The sequence below is a fragment of the Chelonia mydas genome, chromosome 6 (assembly GCF_015237465.2).
Source record: "Chelonia mydas isolate rCheMyd1 chromosome 6, rCheMyd1.pri.v2, whole genome shotgun sequence".
NCBI lineage: Eukaryota > Metazoa > Chordata > Testudines > Cheloniidae > Chelonia > Chelonia mydas.
Window position 1 is genome coordinate 106,493,187 of NC_051246.2, and position 6,133 is coordinate 106,499,319.

At 40.8% G+C, this 6,133-nt stretch overlaps 1 protein-coding gene across 3 annotated transcripts in view; it reads left to right on the forward strand.

The window, feature by feature from the left end:
• The first annotated feature begins 388 nt into the window (after nucleotides 1-388).
• BDKRB2 (bradykinin receptor B2) overlaps nucleotides 389-6,133 on the forward strand; it is a 45,123-nt gene continuing 39,378 nt past the window's right edge. Inside the window, exon 1 of one of the 3 annotated variants that reach the window (XM_037900913.2) lies at nucleotides 389-505. The gene's annotated coding sequence lies outside the window, so the exon portion shown is untranslated. The remainder of the gene's footprint in view (nucleotides 506-6,133) is intronic. The other 2 variants (XM_043549516.1, XM_043549517.1) reach the window with 2 other exon arrangements.

Sequence of the window (6,133 nt, forward strand, 5' to 3'; positions counted from 1 at the left end):
GAACCTGACCCTTTCCCGCAAAAAGTTTCAAGTTTGATGGATCAGCATTTTCCAGTGAAAAAAACATTTTGCCAGAAAAATTCCTGACCAGCTCTATAGCTGAGCACCTTCAATTCCCAGCGAAGCCAACAGGATTAAGAACGCACTCTGCACCACACAGGATCAAGCCTAAACTCATGGAGGCAGGAAGGGAGAGGAATTTTTCTTCCATATCAGGCTGAGATTTTAGCTTGATGTGTATTATTCACAAGGTTTAGTTAAATATCAGTGACCTCATATTGAAAACAGCTGCCAAACTTTGTTCTTGGAGTAGATTGTGGGGGGGGGGGGGGGAAGTAACCCAGGAGTCTGATGTCATGAACAGTGGGATGAGCTTATTCTGTCTAGAGTTGAGCAGAAAACCAGAAGTTGGATTTGTTCATACAGCAGCCAGAGCCTGCCTATCCACTGAGAAATCTCTCTCTTTACCAACGTTTGCCTCCTCTGAGGTCTATTTGGCGTGAAGGTACGTGTTCCTGCTTCTCTTTAAGCAAATATGTTAAGTCCTCAATTATTCAAATTCACCACAATTTTTCTTTTCTTCCTCAGACAAATTCCTTGATTTTTTTCCCTCTGTTTATGTTTCAGTTACAAAGCAGATTATGCTCCAAGGGAGCGTTATTATTAATTATGATTATTGCTTCAAATTTTGTTTTACTGTTAGACTCTATCTTTTGTAGTTTTGATGATTAATGGGATTTGCAGCCCAGAATGTCACCCTTTGACAGCAGCTAAGGTGTCACTGACCCAGTGAAAAGAATAGGAGGGCTTGTGGCACCTTAGAGACTAACAAATTTATTCGAGCATAAGCTTTCGTGAGCTACAGCTCACTTCATCGGATGCTTATGCTCAAATAAATTGGTTAGTCTCTAAGGTGCCACAAGTACTCCTTTTCTTTTTGCGAATACAAACTAACACGGCTGTAAATCTGAAAACTGACCCACTGGAATTTCAGTTGCCAAGTGACTACACTACATGTCAGAGGGCAAAGCTTTAGTTGTAACCAAAGGTTACTTACTGTGTCTCACAAAAGTGCAAAATAATTCAGACCACAAACTTCCTAGTTTGTTTTCAGTGAGAGATTGCCAAACAAACTGTAGAGAAAACATACTGCGTGAACTCTCTCTTTTGTGTCCTTTACGGGTGTCTTGTCTTCTGTGCTTGTTATTTGGATTGTGAGCTTTGTGGGGCAGGGACTGTCTTTTTATGTGTATCTTGCATTGCTGAGCTTTATTATCTGTGCTTAATAAATAACAGAAGGTAAATATGAAAATCTAAAGTGTTCAATGTACACCAAAGCTGACAGAGTTCAAGTTTACTTTTAAACATTATCAAGCTTCTTATTAAAAATTACACCTTGCTTTATATTATAGTAAAGGAAAAGCTTTAATTTGTCAAAAAAACCTGACTTGTAAGCTGATGATAATAAAAGAAGCTTAGAGTTGGAGTTATTTCTAGGAAGATATGGTAGAAAGAGCAGGTAACAATGTCACAATATATGCTAGAAATTTTAAGTCACTCCTGGTGCCGCACTCGGTGACTTTTAGAGAAGTTGCAGCATTATAACAATAGTTATACAACAGCAGAACACCAGGACAGGGGAATTCAAATAGTTTGTCACTAGGATCCCCAAGTTTGAATTTCTTTTTACTACATTGTTGGATATGTATTATTTTTAACAATGATATATTTTAAGGTTAAAATACAGAATATGTTAGAAAAATTTCTGTTTACACTCCATAATACCCCAAAGTCTCATATTCCAGCATGCCATTTTGAAAGTATTGGGATAGCAAGTCATATCAATAATATGATTTCTGTTGTTATTGTTATTGTTGTCTTCTCTCTGTGAAAATTTGCAGATGAAAGAGAGAAAGATGTTTAAATGGGAGTTTCTTCCTAACTGAGAATTGTCCCAGGTTTACTTGTCTTCAGTATTGTAAAGTTTAGAACTATACAGACTTGAAGGGAAGAGAAAGATACTGGAATAGATGTGGCCAAATTCCTGGCCAGGACTTCAGAACAACTGAAGAAGAAAAGGCAACCCCCAGAAAAATGTCCACGGGTTTTACAATGAGCCCAATGCATGCTAAAACAGGATTTGAGTTTAGTCAGTGCTATCTGAACACTCCACAATCCAGACATGACCATTGAGGGTTCTTGTTTGGAGGAGCTCACCAGTAATGTGGGCCATAACTTTAAGAAACTCTCAGCACTATATATCTGAAGTCCTTCCTCAGGCAAAAAGCAACAGGAGTTTTGTACGGTATCAGTATAGTGCCTGTAAAGAGATTGTGTCCGTTTCCACTGATCTAGTCTTAAAATAAAACATTATGAGATAGATTGTAAGGGGAAAATCTTCAAAGGCACAAATGACAGTTAGAGGGATTGAAAATGAAGGAGAGATTTTCAAAAGCATCTAAGTGACTTAGGGGCACAGATCCTAAATCAATGGGTCTTGTGTTCCTATGCTGAGCTGTTTGTTTTTTAAATTCATTTTGGTACACATTTTCAGTGGCAAAATTTTGAATCTTGTCAAAAATACAAATACGCTACAAATTTTCAATTTTCAGCAACCAAAAGTCAAAAAAGAAAAAAATTAGTCCAAAAAGCTGCTGGAAACTAAAAAAAAAAAAAGGGGGGGGGACGGGAGGGAGGTTATTTTCCCCCAAATAAAATAATCAAAAATAAAATAATAAGAAGAATAAATTGACAATTCAAGGAAAACAAATGTTTTAAGTAAAAATTTTCATTTTGTCAAAAATTCAGTTTTCAATAAAAAAAGAAGTTTGACCAGCCCTATACTTCAGTCAGTGCTTTTGAAAATCCCACCTTGACTGCCCTGTGTGTCTTTGAAAAATCTCTCCCTAAACAGATACACAGAGCTAGGTTTTCAAAGGGCTGATCTGCCTCCCTATTGCATCTGCAATATTTGTTCCCTACGTTGAATCGCAGGCACAAAGAGGAACCTATGTGTCTAACTACCTGACTGCAACTGCTATGCAACTATGCATGCAAATAGCACTTTAAAAAGGGTAGGCTGAAGCCGCAGCATGACTGAAAAGATAGCTCCACCTTTAAGCACTTTTGCAAATAGAACAAGCCCTGTGTGAGGAGATAGTTTAAAAAGTATGATTTCTCCCCAGAGGTGGAACCTGAGAACCAAATTCAGCCCAGATTTAACATGTGCAACTCCCGCAGCAGTAAATAGGCGTTGCACCCACTCATAGACTTTAAGGTCAGAAGGGACCATAATGATCATCTAGTCTGACCTCCTGCACAACGCAGGCCACAGAATCTCGCCCACCCACTCCTGCGAAAAACCTCTCACCTATGTCTGAGCTATTGAAGTCCTCAACTCGTGGTTTAAAGACTTCAAGGTGCAGAGAATCCTCCAGCAAGTGACCCGTGCCCCGTGCTGCAGAGGAAGGCGAAAACCCCCCAGGCCTCTGCCAATCTGCCCTGGAGGAAAATTCCTTCCCGACCCCAAATATGGTGATCAGCTAAACCCTGAGCATGTGTGCAAGATTCAACAGCCAGACACCCAGGAAAAAATTCTCTGTAGTAACTCAGATCCCACCCCATCTAACATCCCATCACAGGCCATTGGGCATATTCACCGCTAATACTCAAAGATCAATTAATTGCCAAAATTAGGCTATCCCATCATACCATCCCCTCCATAAACTTATCAAGCTTTGTCTTGAAGCCAGATATGTCTTTTGCGTCCACTGCTCCCCTTGGAAGGCTATTCCAGAATTTCACTCCTCTGATGGTTAGAAACCTTTGTCTAATTTCAAGTCTAAACTTCCTGATGGCCAGTTTATAGCCATTTGTTCCTGTGTCCACATTGGTACTGAGCTTAAATAATTCCTCTCCCTCCCTGGTATTTATCCCTCTGATATATTTATAGAGACCAATCATATCTCCCCTCAGCGTTCTTTTGGTTAGGCTAAACAGGCCAAGCTCTTTGAGTCTCCTTTCATAAGACAGGTTTTCCATTCCTCAGATCATCCTAGTAGCCCTTCTCTGTACCTGTTCCAGTTTGAATTCATCCTTCTTAAACATGGGAGACCAGAACTGCCCACTTATGATCTTGGCCCAGAGAGATTAAATGGCTTGTCCATTGTCACACAACAAATTAGTGGAAGAACCAGATTTAGATCTCAGCACTTCATGGCTCCCAGAACTCAGCGTCACACATCTGCATATATATATCCCACCCATGTGTATGTACGTCCCATCCACATTCTAGGGGCACAGATAAAGAAAGGGAGTTTAAGGGAGCATTATTCTGCTGTGTGTGCAGCCCCATGGTTTCTAAATGTTACAACACATACACTGGCAAGCAGTGAAATGTCATCACAGCACCGTAGTATCCTTCTTATTTGTGTGTATTGGAGTAGCTCCTAGGAGTGCTAGTCATGGACTCAGATCCTATTGCATTAGGTGCTGTACAAATACAGAACAATGGCTAAGAGCTTACAGTTTAAGGGTATGTCTACATTAGGCAGACACCATAGCTACATCACCATAGCTATGCTGGCATAACCCTGTTGTGTGGATGCAGCCCAGGCTGATGGAAGGGTTCCCCCCCCCCCCCCGCAACTGTAGGAATACTACCTTCCTTCATGATGGTAGATTCGTTAACACAAGCATTTTTTCCATCGACACAGCTGTGTCTACATTGGGGGCTAGGTCGGCATAGCTATGTCAGTCAGGAGTAGGTGGTTTTTTTCACACACTGGACTGACGTGGCTAAATCAACCTGACTTTTAGATGTAGACCGCGCCTAAATAGAAGACTACAATCTAAGCATATGATGAAAGATAACAGGTAAATCCAGAAAGACAAGGAGTGCAAAGTTACCTGCTAAGAGGGGGACATTTTAGATATCAGGCTGATAAGGGAATGGGCAAATTACAAAATGTTGAGGTACAAGATTTAGCTGCAAAGTTGCCAGATCCCAAACCTGAGTGGAATGTTTTGGGCCCAGACTGAATCCTCTCTCCTTGAGTCCCTGCACAAGGACCCCTGTTGCATAACATAGCCTTACTGACAGGTTTCAGAGTAACAGCCGTGTTAGTCTGTATTCGCAAAAAGAAAAGGAGTACTTGTGGCACCTTAGAGACTAACCAATTTATTTGAGCATAAGCTTTCGTGAGCTACAGCCCACTTCACTGAATGCACCCAATGAAGTGAGCTGTAGCCCACGAAAGCCCACGCTCAAACAAATTGGCCAGTCTCCAAGGTGCCACAAGTACTCCCCCTCTTTCTGCAAATACAGACCAACACGGCTGCCACTCTGAAACCTCTCATTATACATAATGTTGTATATATATTCTTTATGTGCAAGTATATGCACACATGTATATTATTTGGATGTGTAGTCATATTTATCAGTCTTTTCCACATGCTGTGGTAGACCTAAAAGCCACCAGTGATGGAGAATCCACAGTCTCCCTTGGAAGCCTGTTCCAGAGCTTAACCACTGAATAGTTAGAAAGTTTTTCCTAATATCTGACCTAAAACTCCCTTGCTGCAGTTTAAGTTGATAACTTCTTGTCTTACCTTCAGTGGCCATGGAGAACAATTGATCCCCATCCCCTTTATAACAGCCTTTAAACATTTGAAAACTGCTATCAGGTCCCCCTCAGTCTTGCATGCACCTAGCATAGCTAAATATTCTTTAACGAGTTCTTTCCTTTTTCTGGCTTGCATCCCTCCCCTCCTGTTGTTAACATTAATTGTGTTTCAGAGTAACAGCCGTGCTGGCTGGCATGGCTGTTACTCTGAAACACAATTAATGTTAACAACAGGAGGGGAGGGATGCAAGCCAGAAAAAGGAAAGAACTCGTTAAAGAATATTTAGCTATGCTAGGTGCATGCAAGACTGAGGGGGACCTGATAGCAGTTTTCAAATGTTTAAAGGCTGTTATAAAGGGGATGGGGATCAATTGTTCTCCATGGCCACTGAAGGTAAGACAAGAAGTTATCAACTTAAACTGCAGCAAGGGAGTTTTAGGTCAGATATTAGGAAAAACTTTCTAACTATTCAGTGGTTAAGCTCTGGAACAGGCTTCCAAAGGAGACT